We start from the raw sequence: 16,191 nt of genomic DNA on the forward strand, positions 1-16,191 counted from the left end.
TATCAAATTTCCAACATCAAATGGGGTGGAAACAATTCGGGGAGATCAAGAAGCTTCACGGACGTGTTACGTAGCTAGCCACCGTATGAAGATTCAATAGCAACTAACGAAGCCCGTAAAAGAGGGACTAAGAACAAAATTTCCTAGCGGGCAGAAGAAAGATGATGTAGTAATCGAAGTAGTGTTGGAAGAAGACAAGCCGGACCGAAAAATTCGAATTGGAGCAACTCTGACTGGCCAAATAAAAGAAGCTTTGATCGAACTCTTAAAGAGAAACAAAACATCGTTTGCATGGTCAGCAGCAGACATGCCTGGTATAGATCCAAGTATAATTTGTCACGAGCTAAACGTAGATCCGAGCTTCAAGCCGGTGAAACAGAAAAGAACAAAGCTCGGAGTGGAGCGAGCCAAAATAGTAAATGACGAAGTAGATAAACTTTTGAAGATAGGGTCCATAAGAGAAGTGCAATACCCGGAATGGATAGCAAACACTGTCAGGTCTTAGCAGATTTCCTGACCGAACTACCAATACCTGGAACGAAAGAACAACCGGAGAACCAAACTTGGAAATTACACGTAGATGGGTCTTCAACAAAACAAGGATCCGGAGTGGGAATCAAGTTGGAGTCTCCAACATCAGAAATTCTAGAACAGTCATTCCGGTTGTTATTCAATGCCTCCAACAACGAGGCAGAATACGAAGCCTTGATTGCCGGACTTCGATTAGCACAAGGAGTTGGAGCTAAGGAAATATTGGCTTATTGCGATTCGCAATTAGTAGTTAACCAATTTAATGGAGACTATGAAGCCAAAGATTCAAGAATGGAAGCGTACCTCGGAGTAGTGAAGGATTTATCTAAAAATTTCTCGAAATTCGAATTAATCCGCATACCTCGGGGGGAGAATTCAACTGCGGATGCACTTGCCGCATTGGCATCAACATCAGATCCAGAGTTAAATAGAGTTATTCCAGTGGAATGCATTTCGGAGCGAAGCATTCAAGACAGCAAGGAAACCCTCGTCGTTACAAGATCTCGAGCAGCGGCACGCAACCGTGGCGAACCAGATATCGAACCACCATCCAACAAACGAAGGAAGTCAAAGGGATCAAGTACATCTAACAAGGAACCCGTTGTCTTAGCTGAAGAAGTGATTCCAGAAACGATGTTAGAAATCGGGCCATTAATCGCAGAGGATATTCTTGAACCAAACGAGCATCCCGAACCAGAGCCACGAATATTTCACAAAGTTGACCAAATTCCGGCTAAAGACTGGGGGGCTGACTGGAGGGAGCCAATAAAGCACTACATCATGACAGGTGAGCTCCCAAAGGATAAATGGCAGGCCAGGAAAATGAAAGTCGTTAGCGCGAAATTTTGTCTGTCAAAGGATGCGTTATATAGACGAGGTGTCAGTGACCCTTACCTATTATGCATTTTTGGCCCCGAAGTCGAAATCGTCATGAGCGAAGTGCATGAAGGATTATGTGGGAGTCATTCATCAGGAAGAGCTATGGCTTTTAAAGTTAAAAGAATGGGGTATTTTTGGCCCACTATGATCACAGATTGTGTTAAGTTCGCCCAAAGATGCAAGCGCTGCCAACTCCATGCACCATTGATCCATCAACCGTCAGAATTATTCTCCTCTATTTCCGCCCCATACCCGTTTATGAGGTGGTCAATGGACATCATTGGACCATTACACAAATCAACTCGAGGTGTACAATACCTTTTAGTCCTTACGGACTACTTTTAAAAATGGATTGAAGCTGAGGCGTATGTTGGTATCAAGGATTCGGCGGTGAAGACCTTTATTTGGAAAAACATTATATGTCGACATGGAGTTCCATACGAAATAGTCACTGATAATGGACCGCAATTCATTTCACACGAGTTTGATGCCTTTTGTGCGGACTGGGGAATCAAAGTTAGTTATTCTACTCCACGATATCCGCAAGGAAACGGTCAAGCTGAAGCCGCAAACAAGACAATATTAAGCAATCTCAAGAAGCGCTTAAGTCATCTAAAAGGAGGATGGTATGAAGAACTCCAACCCGTCCTGTGGGCCTATCGTACAACCCCTAGGCGGCCTACAGGAGAAACTCCATTCTCTTTGGTTTACGGCATGGAGGCGGTAGTACCAGCTGAACTCAATGTGCCCGGACTTCGCCGAACAGAAGCACCGTTAAATGAGGAAGAAAATTCAGCAATGCTTAACGATTCACTAGATACCATAAATGAAAGGCGTGATCAAGCTCTAATTCGGATCCAGAATTACCAGCAGGCAGCAGCCCGGTATTACAATTCTAAGGTTAAAAGTAGGCCTTTCTTCGTAGGAGATTATATATTAAGGCGCGTCTTTGACAACAAAAAAGAAGAAGGTGCCGGTAAACTCGGTATTAATTGGGAAGGACCTTACATCATTACCGAAGTGGTTCGAAACGGTGTTTATAGGTTGAAAGACTTAGAAGGCAATCCGGTCAAGCGACCTTGGAATGTGATCAACCTAAAGAGGTTTTATGTTTAAAGCTACATGCATTGTTTATGTACATGAACTACGATGTGGCTTGATCCCGAAATGGGTACGTAGGCAGCTCGGAAACGAGTTCAGCTATTAATAAAAATTTGTTTTATTTCTTTATTAAAGGAAAAAGGTTCGACTGTGCGGACAAGTGAAGCAAATAGAAGGTTCGGCTAAGCGAACATACAAGAAATTGGGAATAGAACGTTTATTTAAAAGACGGAATGTCCCCCATCGTACACTTCGGACTATGAAAATCTTGTGGATGAGCAGAACACTTCAACTCCTTGACCGGCAAGATCGAGGATTGGCATCATGCAGTCCGGAATTCGAGCAAAGTCAGAGATTCCAAGCTCAATCCACTCTCCGGGGTGAGATTCAAGGATGTGAAGATCTCTTGACACCGTAGTAAGCCGGCGTTGCATCCGGTTAATCCTCTTCCGGAGTCTCCTCTTTTCCAGCATAAGCCTCCGATGTTGAAGCTCGAGTGCCTCTATGAACGCCGTCGCTGTTCCTTGGTCTCTGATTGGGAGATCCCTGATCAGAGCACATGGGGCTCGGATCTGAGATCTTAAGAAGCCGCGAGGTGGAAGAGGCTGCCTGTTTGACTCATTTGGAACATCTTCGCTCATCATTCCGATTCTGGAGAAGTCAGGCATAGATTCTGAACAGCGAAGATTGAACTCCATACCTATTAAAATAAAAAGAATGGTGAGGAATAAAGGGAAATTGAAACTATTATTTATAGGAACCCCATATCCTTAGCAAGCTGCGGATTCTATCCAAAGAATGGAGTGATTCGCGGAGAGATTTGTGCCCTCGAACAGATCCTGCATTAAAAAAAACGCATCTCCGAGAATATTTGAAAAGAAAGGAAAGTTGCAAATGTTTCCATAAATAAAAAGGGGCCGAAGCCCATTACGAGTTTAAAAAAAAAGTAAAGAAGTTGGAGAACATTTATGGAAGCGGCTCAGGAACAGGCTCCTTCTTTGCCGGTATAGTCCTCGAAGTGGACGCCTTGTTCTTGGCATCCACTTCGGGATGATCCCGAACGCGTTTCCGACAGGTGCTGGCCTCCTCTTCGTCTTCTTCTTCACTGTCAGATGGAGCGGCGCAGACAGGGGCGTTCACGGGACCCGGGATTCCTTTAGCGCGGAGATACATCCGAAGCATCTTCGGGATCTCAGCGACGGAGTCGAAGTTCCGCCACTCCCATTGAAAGGGGTCACTTTCCAAGGCCAGTATCTTCCTTTCCACCCGAGCAATGCGAGCCTCGAGTGTTTGCCTTTTGAGGCCCAGCCGCTGCCTCTCTTCACATAAGCGACGGTGCTTGTCGGCGACCTAGCATAACGATGAGTGAATAAGATAAAACAAAAAGTTTTTGAATCAAAGAACTTCAAATATTTACCTTGTCAATAAAATCGCAAGCCTCTTTCTTCTCCTTTGAAGGAAAGTGAAAGACGGCGTGAGGGAAGAGAACGCCGGCCGGTTCAAAGCCGTCGCCGGACAAGAAGAGTGGGCTGTCGGGATCAATGGGGGCTACTTTTTTGTTTTCCATTCTCGCAAATTACTCAAGTAAGACTCTAAAAAAAAACGTAGTTAAATAAAGCTTGGAGGTAGGTAAGCCTTTATTTATAATGATTTAGGGTTTGTCTTGGAACCATAAATCCATTAATGGTAGAGTGTCCGAGTGGTTTAAACCATTTTTGGAAAATCGAGAAAAGGCAGTTATTGCATTAAAAGACGAGCCGTTTTCCTTAAGAAGGGAAAGAGCAACCGTCGCATTAACTACAAAAGTTTCTAAGGCCCAAGCCCAATAAATTTATCGAGTTGACTAAACCCGAAGTGGGGAACTCGCTTTAAGCCGAGCTCAGCTCTCGCATTCTAAAGAGAAAGGTCTGATCAGCCTAAAAATCTCGAAAGCATAACCACAAGGCCACAAAAGGTTAAAAGCGGACTTTGCAAACCCGCATATAAATTTTAACCAAACCCCCTTGGGTCGTAACCTAAAAAGGTTTAAAAGCCTCCTCAGGCAAATATCTTGTTCAAAAGAAATTATAAAGCCTCCTTAGGCCAAAAACAAGTTCGAAATTAAGTTTAAACTAAATGGGACAATCCCCAGTTTAAAGTGGACGCAGCCACTACGGATTGACCTCCACCTCGGATCCCAGCTCAACTTGATCAGATGAAGCTCCCTGACCACCCTCCGCGGTGCAACCAACCTCCGGAGTGACCTCCGGTACCATAGGAGCTACGGGCGGGACAACGTCTTCCGTCTCACTTGAGCCTAGAAATAATAATTCCAGTCAATCAAAGGTATAAGGTAAGAAAAGGTAAGCGTCAGGAGCCAAGCGTTACCTGCCCAGTCTAAACCCGATTCACTTATAGGAGGTGATTCAGTAAAGAATTCCTCGAAGTCAAGCGGGTTGAAGGTCGAAGTGGGAAGAGCTGCCAAGCGACTCCGTTTTTCAGAAAGATTAGTTCCTTTCTTGCTCCTCGGAGAAATCTGCTTCATGGATTTGATCCAGCAGAATCAGGTTGCTTTCATGCTCCTTGATGTCTGACTCCAAGTCTGACCTAGCCTTCTCGGTTTGCATGAAGCGAATGGCCCCTTGGATCAATTCCATCCCGCGTCCCGTAACCTCCTTTCTGGCCTTCGATGCCGACCTTGCTAACTCGGAATCACGCAACTTGGCTAGCGCCTTGTATTTCGCGTCAAGCTCGATAAGTTGGTTGTTCAGGGTATCGGCGGTTGATTCGGATTCATGAAGTCTACCCTGGACACCAGAAAGTTCGTCCTGGAGTTTGTAATTCCGGTCGTAGTAGTCTTGCAGCTCCCCCTTTACCTGCGCCAGCTCGGATGTTAAACTGTCAACCTTGTCCTCCAGATCGTGCTTGGAGCTAGCAGAAGAATTGAGTTCAGCCTCAAGAGCTGAGAATTTCTTCTTCCACATGTCAATCTCCTTCTCCCGTCCAATGACCAACCCTTCATAATGTTCGATCATATCGTTAAGTTCGCTATGAGCCTGGCATTATAAACCCGGGATGACGAGTCAGTTTGAAGAGTGGCAATACATAAAAAAAAACAACAAAAAAAAAAAAAAAAAAAAAAACGGAACTAACCCGAGATGAATGATAACGTGAAGCAAATAGCGTTCACGAATCGCAGGGCGCCATTTGTTGAAGTCTGGCAAGATCGAACCCGATCGGGTCTTGAAGCATCGGAAGACGCTGCCTTCTTTCTCCATAGCTGCGAAGAAGGAAGAGTTGTAAAAATTGGAATTTTAATAGAGACAAAAAGTTTAAGTATGTGTAAATCACCAAACCTGAAAGCGATTTGACTTGAGGGACAAGAGCAGGCTTCAACCTCGAGGAAGCATCTCGAGATTCAGAATCTCCCCTTTTAGGGAATGCACTCCGAGCAGTCTTTTCGCTGACGGGGTGGGAAGAAGAAGACATGTCAACAGGTCGGGGAGGACCCATTGGTTCAGTAGGAGGGGATGATCGAGGTGAACGGTCAGTCCGGGCCCTTGATTTCTCCCTTCGCGGAGACGAGTCATCACGGGACGACTTGTCCCTCTTCTTACGAACCAGATTCTTAAGTGGTTCGTTGCTGAGATCGTCTCGGGAAGGGCGAGGAGAGTCACGACGAGGAGACCGCTCTCTCCGAGGAGAACGTTCGTCGCGGCGCTCGCGGCGAGGTGTCAACCTATAAGCAGCAACGGATCTGGCTCCCTCAGAGCTGTTGTCATCAACCAGCAGGGTCCTGCTGTAATCCTTTTTGTCGATGGCGGCCGCAAGGAACGCCTTGTTTTCATCACAAGCCTCTGCTATCGGCTTGGAGAGTTTCTTACGCTGGGCAGCGAGGGCCCGAGCTGACATTCCCTGAGTTGAGGGAGGAGGCGGAAGACGATGAAGTAGATTGGGAGGACTCATCCTGAGTTTTCGGTTGGCCTCGACAAATCGGTCGAGGGTGAAAGAATTCCAGAGGGTTTCCCCTTCAAGGATTGTTTTGAAGAACTTGACAAATTCTTCGGTCGGAAGAGTTGAAGCGATGAGAGCTGCGAAATGAAACAACGAATTTGGTCAGTAAAGAAATAATAATGAACAGGAAAGGAATATACGACCTAGTCTCTACCAGGTTTCGTAGACCACTTCGATGGGAGTACATCGGAAAGATTCCCAATCGAAGCAGGAGTTTTCTTAATCAGAAACCAAGGATGATGCCAGTTTTCATCCTTGTTCGGGAGGTGCGAAATGACGTTTCTATTGGCATTTGGGTATGCCGAGAAGTATCCTGTTTTCTTTGACGAACTCCTCACACTTAGAAGTTCATTCAGCTCGGGGACTCCAATGACGTAGCCAGCCTCCGCCGCAACGGTTATAATCCCGAGGATGGTTCGGAGGAGATTGGGGGTTAATTGAGGTAAGGCGATCTCGAGAGCCGCCAAGAATCGAACTAGGGCTTCGGGAAGGGGGAAGGTCAATCCGCAGCCCTTGAAGTAAATTTCGTAAACACAAAAGTAGCCGACACGGTGGTTCTCCGGGGATTCCGTAGGGTCGGCTATTTGCGCCTCCGCTATGATTTCAGGAGGAATTTGACAGAGCCCCTTTAATCGCTCAAGGGACTGAAGAGTGCAGGTGGATTTGTAATGAGGACCGGCAATATCGTTAGGACGAGTGCATTCATCATTACTAGAGCGCCTCTCGTCGTAAGAAGGAGATTCAGGTCTCTCGGAATCAGAAGTCATCGGAGAAAAATGAAAAATTCAAGATCCGGCGAAGAGAGTTTTCGTGAAGAAAGGTAGAGAGAGGTTTTGATTAAAGCGCAAAAGTAAAAGAAGAGAGTAATGGTGAAAAGAAGTTACCTCAAGCTAATGATGAAACCGCCTCGGAAGTTGTGTGGGAAGTGGGAAGGTTTTTTCCCGTTTTAATAGTAATTAATTAGTACACGGTCATAATGATGACAAATGTCAATCGGGTAAAAATGGTTAGTGCCGAAATTAAGGGAGTGATGAGATTTTCGGCGGGAAATCAGGAAGATTCTCGAGCGCAATCTTTGGTCATTTAAAGCATTTAAAGTCCTCCGAATTGGAATGACACTTCGAAGAACTTGGGGGGCTAATTGTTGGTGTCGGATCCCGCACCAGAAGTCCGAGACCAACCAAAGATTGCCACGTAGTCAAGGTAATGGCCCATAAAGGGCGAAGCCCATTGAGCCCATGAGCCGAAGGACCGGTCGAAGTGGTTATCACCACTTCGAGAATCCAAAGTGACTGCACTGTGGTACGAGTTCGGTGTAGAAGACACGGGTAAGTCAGTTCGAGGATACTTGGGCCAAAAAGGCGAGGCCCATGAAGATCAGAGTCAACTCAAATTCAAACGTTGAGCATTAAAATCGAAGAATCAAAACGGACACATTTAAGAAGGAATAATTGTACTTAATTATTCATTTTAATGTCGTTTCTCTATGTATAAATAAAAGGCGAATGACCATGTAAAAGGGATCTTTTTTCTGAAGAAAGAAATACTATAGCAATTTTCGTAGCAATTTAGAAGTTTTTACTTATTCATTTTTTTCCCTCAAGAATAATCTTTCCTACTTAATAATATACTTGAGTGTGTGAATCCGACATCCACACCGTACACCAACGGTGACTCCAAGACGTACGTGTCAACATGGTTTGTACCAATGTACGTACACAACAGAATGTGTACAAGATACATACTGCGAAGGTAACACCGATACCAATATTAATGGTATAGACGAAGTCTCTAGGGATGATGTTATCGACCGTGGTATTGGAGCTTCCCCAAGTGGGACACTGAATGATAATCGGCTAGTTACTGCACCTGGCGGAGATAACATTTCTCATTCGGGTGACCGTACACCAACCGTGACTCCAAGACGTACGTGTCAACATGGTTTGTACCAATGCACGTACACTACAGAGTGTGTACAAGATACAGGCTGCAAAGGTAACACGGATACCAATATTAATGGTATATACGAAGTCACTATCGACCGTGGTATTGGAGCTTCCGCAAGTGGGACACTGAATGATAATCGGTTAGTTACCGCAGCTGAGGCTTACAAAGTGTATAATGACTTTTCTACATTACATGGTGGCGAGTTGGAGATTCTTGATAATGATGCTGCTCCGGTATTCGATGATTTAGCCAATTTACGAAATGATGAGACACAAGTCAAACTGAGTACGACAGGTGAGACTTTGTATGTCGGGAGTGTTTTTAAGAACAGAAAAGTCATACAACAAACAATGTCTTATCTCGCAATCAAACAATGCTTTTGCTACAAGCAACATAGGTCATGTCCTACAAGATTGGAGATGGTCTGCGTTGATGATACTTGTCCATGGCATTTGACAGCTCAAGTTGTCAAGAATTCAGAATGTTTCAAAATCACATCGTATGATACCACCCATACGTGTGACATCGACACGCGTAAGAATTATAATAAACATGCTAGTTATAAGCTTCTCGGAGAGGTAGTGAAGAGCAGATACAGTTCTACGCAAGGGGGTCCGAGAGCTGTCGATTTACCACAGTTGCTCCTAAATGATCTCAATGTTCGGATTTCATATTCTACCGCTTGGAGAGCTAAAGAGGTTGCAGTTGAAAATGTAAGGGGGGATGATATAAAAAGTTACAGGTTTTTGCCTACCTATTTGTATCTTCTTAAATTAGCTAATCCGGCTACGATAACTCACCTACACTCTACACCTGAAGCTGATGGTACGCAGCGCTTTAAGTATGTTTTTGTATCTCTCGGGGCTTCTATAAAAGGTCTGAAGTATATGAGGAAGGTAATTGTCGTAGATGGAACGCAGCTAGTAGGACGTTACAAGGGATGTCTCCTCATTGCATGTGCCCAAGACGGGAACTTCCAAATATTTCCAATAGCGTTTGGTGTTGTGGATGGTGAGACTGACACTTCATGGGTGTGGTTCTTTGATAAATTAGCTGACATTGTTCCAGACAGTGAAGATTTAATGATTGTATCGGACAGACATTCTTCAATATATAAAAGCCTCAGTGTGGTTTATCCAAAATCTCATCATGGTGCATGTGCAGTAAACCTTGAGGCGAAATATCTCCACCCATTATGGTAAGTATGGTGTATCTGGATTATTCTTCAGCGCTGTTAAAGCTTACAGAATGAGAGATTTTGAAAAATACTTCGAACAGTTAAGGGCTAAGAGTGCTGCATGCGCAAATTACTTAGAGGAAATTGGATTTGAGCATTGGACAAGAGCTCACTGTAAAGGGGAACGCTACAATATCATGTCTAGCAACAACTCGGAGTCTATGAATAATGTCTTAACAAGAGCCAAATCATATCCGATTGTGTACATGATAGAGTTCATTCGAGAGGTCCTAATGCGATGGTTCGCAGCGAGGAGGCAAAAAGTGGCTAGGTGTAAGTCTTTAGTGACGCCTGAGGTTGATGAGCGTTTTCTCCAAGATTTGCCTGCGTCAGGGAAATTCGCGGTTAAGATGTCTGGACCGTGGAGTTATCAAGTTACAAGCAAGTCAGGTGAGCATTTTCATGTCGTTCTGGACGAGTGTACGTGTACGTGTCTTAGGTACACAAAGTTGAGAATTCCATGTGAACACGGTCTAGCAGCTGCAATCGAGTTTGGAATAGATCCGAAGGTTGTTGTAGGATGGTGGTATGGCCTTCAAACGTTTTCCGATTCTTTTCAAGAACCGATTCTACCTATCGCCGATCCGAAGGATGTTGACATCCCAGAACATATATCGGATTTGATACTAATTCCTCCATACAGTAGACGACCACCAGGAAGACCAACAACCAAAAGGATTCCATCTAGAGGTGAAAACCGGGTAAGTGCTATCATTCAAACGTGTACAGATTTTTCAAATATCCCACAACATTATGTTTTGAGTATAAGATGCGTAGATTATTAACTTATTGTTGTTGTCACTTCAGAAAAAAAGACAGAAAAGACTTATTCCGAATCAGTGCACACGATGTAGACAAGCAGGTCATAACAAGAAGACTTGCAAAAATCCTATTTAGTTCTCCTCATAAGCTTTATGTCTCCGCGAAGAAAGTGTACTTTTATGTGTGGACAGTGTTTACCAAAGTGTTGTGACGGTGTACGTACGTTTAATGTTTGCCATCGTATAACTATGTACGTTTTCTGAGTGTACGTTTTTGTTAGTGTACGTTTTTGTTGTGTCTGTGTACGTATAATCTTCATGCAATAAACGGTTACAAACGGTTACACACATTTGTATCTCAACCGTTAGAACACTTTCGCACTACCCACCGCGTCCGTTACGGAATTTCCTTATTTAAGCCACATCTCCTCCTCAATTTTATCCACGTTCCTTCAAACAAAAACCCTTACACATTCGGCAGTTACATCAATCAAACACAAAGTCTTTCGATTGTTCTTGCTAACCGTGTTATGGACGGGTATCGCACCATCTCCGAATTGTGTCCTCAGATCACTGGGTGGACAATTTGTGTATTTGTCGTGAGAGTGTTTAAGAAGTTTGTTGCGCCCAACGTCTTCGAACTCGGCCTTATCTTGGCAGATAATTCGGTAGTTTCCCTATGCCGTGTTTGTGTTTTTTTATCATACGTCAGGTTCAATTCTATATAAATCTGTTATATTTCATATTCTGTAGAGATCCCGTTCCCGTATCGAGGCCACCATTGATCGTCTCCTTGCTCCTTTTTACATAGACCGAATCAAAGAAAATGAGTGGAAAATTGTGACCACTTTCTTGGTCCGTAACGTCGCTGACCCAGTGAGAGCAACATCTCATGACTACGGTATATGGTTTATGGATCGGACCGTCGTTACTAACGCCTTACGAAGGGACCCAATATCGTTTTACGATTTCACTCAATTCGACTACATTTTGGAGAAAACAGTTGATAAGAAAGTTTTAGTCGGTGAGATGTTTTTTAAGTTACGTTTTATGGACACATTTTTCAAATTAGAAGTTTATTTCTAATTTTATGGCCCTTGATGTAGATGTCATTGGAGCGTTGTTGGAGGTTGGCCACTTGACCGGAGACTTCTACGGTCTCAAGCTTCCTTTCAAGATTAAAGATAGATAGTAAATGATCTTTTGACATTTGATTCACTTACATTTTTAATCTAAACGCTGACTTGATTCTTCTTTTACTCTAATGTAGCAACGAAGTTTTGGAATGCGAAGCACACAATGAACAGGCGTTGGAATTCCAAACATTCTTTCGGAGTCTAGGTCAGCGCAATGTTGTTGTCGCACTCGTCTTCTGGCGTTTAACCGACAGATCTAATCCGAAGGTTGTGAGTCATGGTCCTGTGTCAAAGGTCTTTGCCGATCCGGACACACCGGAAGTGGAAGAGATCAAGCAGGTCGTTTTTTAGGTAGGGGGATTTGTTTTCCCCAGTCTTCTAATTATTAAAGACCAGATTTATATTAAGTATTGTAAAACTACATAAACTTGTTGTCGTTTTCTAATTACTTGACTTTGTATATTAAACTATTGGGTAATTGTACGTACATTTTATACGTACATCGTCTACAATTACAATTAATTTGCCAGTGTACGTTTTACTAGCTTTTTGGTTCTTCAATCAGCAAATTGTACGAAACCCGTGTACGTACACGAAAACATACATATATCATAATTGTTGTCCTCAAACAACAAAAACTTCATTCATTCATAATTAAGTGCCCGAAGATGGAAATACAATCAAGAAAGACAAACAACTTATATTAGATGCGGAAGCAATAAACTAAAAAGTAGAGCCCAAAGCATACACATGAGCCGGAAACATTGTATGCCTCATCCGTCATTATCAAAGTCATATCTAATAGAAGACACACATCTCCCTCGCGTACCAGTAAAAGAAACACCCTCTGCAGCCGGAACTGTACGTGCAAAGGCCAACACATGCCGGTGTGTGCACATACCTCCATGAACGTTGCCAGAGCCGAGGACCTTCGGTGTGAAGCTGGCTTATGTGATACATCACCAGCTCCCCCACTGCGTGAGCTGCCGCTAATGTGGGTGTCATCGTCCAGAACATATCGCTGACTGGAAGAAAGTCGACATGGTTGCCAGTACAAGTTAGGAATAAGCCGGTCGCGAAGCAGGCGAGAGGGTTGGATGGAGCGACGAAGTTGAGTAGTGTAATGCCGTGGGCCACCGTTAGGAAGCTGCTTGCCTGGCGGACACCTTCGAGGTATATAGCCAGGATCGCCCCCTTTTCCAGCAAGAGGCTGAAGTAGGCCCTGAAGGGAGACTCCGGCTGCACGAAGTGAGGCCATGTGATGAAGTCGTCCATCACTATTGCGTTTACGTCACTTGCTTCGACCAAGTGGCGGAGGGTCTCGATGGGAGTCTGGGATACGGGCAGGTAGTTGATGAGGACGGAAATCGGGTTTGGCAATTATATTGCAAGGTACATCTCGGTTGGAGGGGTTGCGGGGAAAGCCATGTTGTTAACAAAAGAGGTTTAGAAATAATCTTGCAGTTGATGAATGAAGGAGGTTTTAGAAGAATGTGAGCAAATAAATTAGTGTGTGTGATATCGTTTAAATAGGGGGAAAATATTGAGTTCATGTATATGGCTACATTTGGGGGGAACGCATTAAAAAAGTGTCATTATTTTAAAGTTCCTCTTATCTGACAAATGCCAGTGTACATTAATTGCAAACCGTGTACGTATATTAAGGAGATTTATGCGAAAAGATAGAGGTCATTTCTATGAATAGAGCTTGACAGTATGCAATAAATAACCACTCCAAAACTTGTAGATATGGGTTATTACAGGTCAAATCAATCAGCATTGCATCATCATTTACTACCATCTCGAAAGTCGCTTCTCATATTTCTAGTTTCAAACCAACTAAAATACTTGTACACAGTAACGTATACTCGTGTACGTATGTCTACCCTTATTACGTTCTCTGACCAAAAGTTTGAGTTGATGAATGTCGCCGAATTAGGGGGAAAAGATTGAGTTCATGTATATGGCTAAATCTGGGGGGAAACGCATTAAAAACCAAATCTCTTTCTTTTGCAATTTCGTTTTATCTGACAAAAGACAGTGTCCATTAATTACAGGGATGTGTACGTATATATGTACATAAATTTTGTTTCTTTTTTTTTTTTTTTTTTGAAAAGATAGAGGTCATTATCAATGGCTAAATCAGGTCAGTATGTATTTAATGATAATTCGTAAGCCTGTGTAGAGAAGGCACCATTATCTAACATTAAGAAACTTGTTTCTCAATTTACTATAAAATATTACAATTATTTGTAACCATTCATAAGATTGAGTAGTATATGAGCAACAAGCAAGGATGTAGATAAAATGACATGCATTACTGATAAGCAAAGTACAATTGCAAATGCCACATATTATAACATAAAAACTTAGAAATTCAGATAATATTACGTAAGAAATGCCTAGAGAATTTGACTAATTCTTCTCGCACACCACCAGAGGTAACATACGTTGCACACATTCTTGAAGGGTCCAGATCTGATGTAACACAACATCGCGCAAGGAGGCGTTTGAATACCACGTTCCTCAGGGTACGAAAAGGTTGCGCCGTATGTGTTGTTTAACCTAATTCCATAATTTTTTATTTCTTCTAGGATTTCCTCACACATGTCACGTGTTTCTTCTGATTCCAAAGCGTAATGGTTGTTTTGCGAACAGGCGTAGGTACACACCACCCATGTGAGCATTCCCATCGCATATGCACAGAATAGCGCAGGCCAGGGTTGCATTGGCGTGCCTTGGTACATTCCGCTGTAAAAGTACAATGGCGCCCTTAATGTCAGACTCATGGGTAACTAGACACAGTCCTTCATGGTAAATAGCAATCGGGTTACCAGCCTCTAGACACCTTTTGAAAAAGGGTCTATATCGACCTTCAGCGTTGATGTCATTCGGATCATGGCCTGCCGCATGGAAGTCATCGGGATCACTGCACATGCTATAAATATTAGCATCTTTCAGGACATCCGGCCTGTAGACAATGTTTCTTCCACCACGCCCTGATCTTAACAGAGGTCCGAGGTACCACCAACATTTGTCAGCCATTTTTTTGGCTATCTTGGCTAGCAAATCTTCAGGTAGATTTGGTGTAGACATTTCTTGGAATTTGGTGTTTCAAAACAATGCAATTCCTACTCTTAAATAAAGAACAATGAAGTTAGTTGGTTAAGTTATGGTTGTAGTTAATGCAATGTTACGTAAGTGATTATGCAGTGAGGGAGGGTTGTCAAATCAATGTAAGTAAAGAAATACATATCTTTTTATGTGAAAAAATCGACTTTTGTGTAAAAGACGTACGTTATATAAGATGTACGTACACATGTTGGTTTTTGAATAAGTGTACGATGTACAGATTGTTTAGAGAAGATAGTTATAACGATTACATAAATATATTTAGGATCTCCATAATTAATTACGTTGTTCTAATTAGGTTGTTCAAAATAAGGAAATAAGTACTAGAAAATAATAATAATTCAACATCCAGGGATGATTACAATAAACGCCGATTACCACACTCGCGCTTGCCGTGCTCGTAGATTTCTGTTGCGTACACCTGACGGTAGGTGGCCATATCTGCTTCTTGAATATTCACCAAGTCTGACATTGGGTTACCAAACGCCAGCAACTCCAAGAACTTCATTGCGTAAGGTCCGCAATCTCCTGTACTTGGGTTTTGAGCGACCATAACATTTCTCTCATAGGCAAAAGGTTCAACTGAGTATTTCTCAGGCAATACATCCGCGCACATCGCTCTCACTAGGTACGGCATCATCTCGCAGACAGGCTGCATCTTTGACCATGCAACAGACTCCCGCGTGTGTTCTATGAGAACGTCATAGACAACTATATGCCGGGCTCTGAGGTGAATTGCCAACCCAACCCAATGATCACCTTTCCAGTTCATCGGAGCATATACCACGTCGACATCCTTGAACCATCTAAGACTAGGTTCACGGTGTATGTGTATTCCATTGGCCATGTCGTATAGCCGGTCGCCCCATTTGAACCCAAGCTTATTTATACAATTCCTGAAGCTGACAGCACGCTTAGTAAGCTCATAAAGCAGGAAGGAGTCCAAAACAACGCATCGGTTTGCTATCATTTGTTGACCGTTCTTGTGCCACATCAAGATTGCGAGCATTTCCAAGACCTGAAATGATAATAGCATAGACAGTCAGTGTACGTACAATTCAGGCATATTTAAAAAATGTACACAAATGTACTATTTCAACTTACCATATTACCCACCCACTGTCCTTGTGCTATAAGCATGGAGAAAAATTCGTTGTCCACTTTGCGATACCCGAAAAGAGTGTGCTTCATGTATATCCAATATTATAGTATGACTGGTTGTTATAGAAAATCAATGTATCAATTAAGGGATAATTTTGATAATGCACGATACTTACACATTCGGACCGCGGAGGACATTGTTTAAGAGCTCTAATTTGGAAGCGTCAACCTTCTCCAAGTGGTTGTAAGGGACATTTCCAGCCGCTATAACCACCTCTGAATCTTCAGCTCGTCCAGGAACATCCTCCACGAGGACTGTTGTTTCCTTAAAACCTTCCGGAAGGGCTTCATCCATCTCAACAATTATTTGCTT

The sequence above is a fragment of the Arabidopsis lyrata genome (genome assembly GCF_000004255.2).
Source record: "Arabidopsis lyrata subsp. lyrata unplaced genomic scaffold ARALYscaffold_8, whole genome shotgun sequence".
Classification (NCBI taxonomy): Eukaryota; Viridiplantae; Streptophyta; class Magnoliopsida; order Brassicales; family Brassicaceae; genus Arabidopsis; species Arabidopsis lyrata.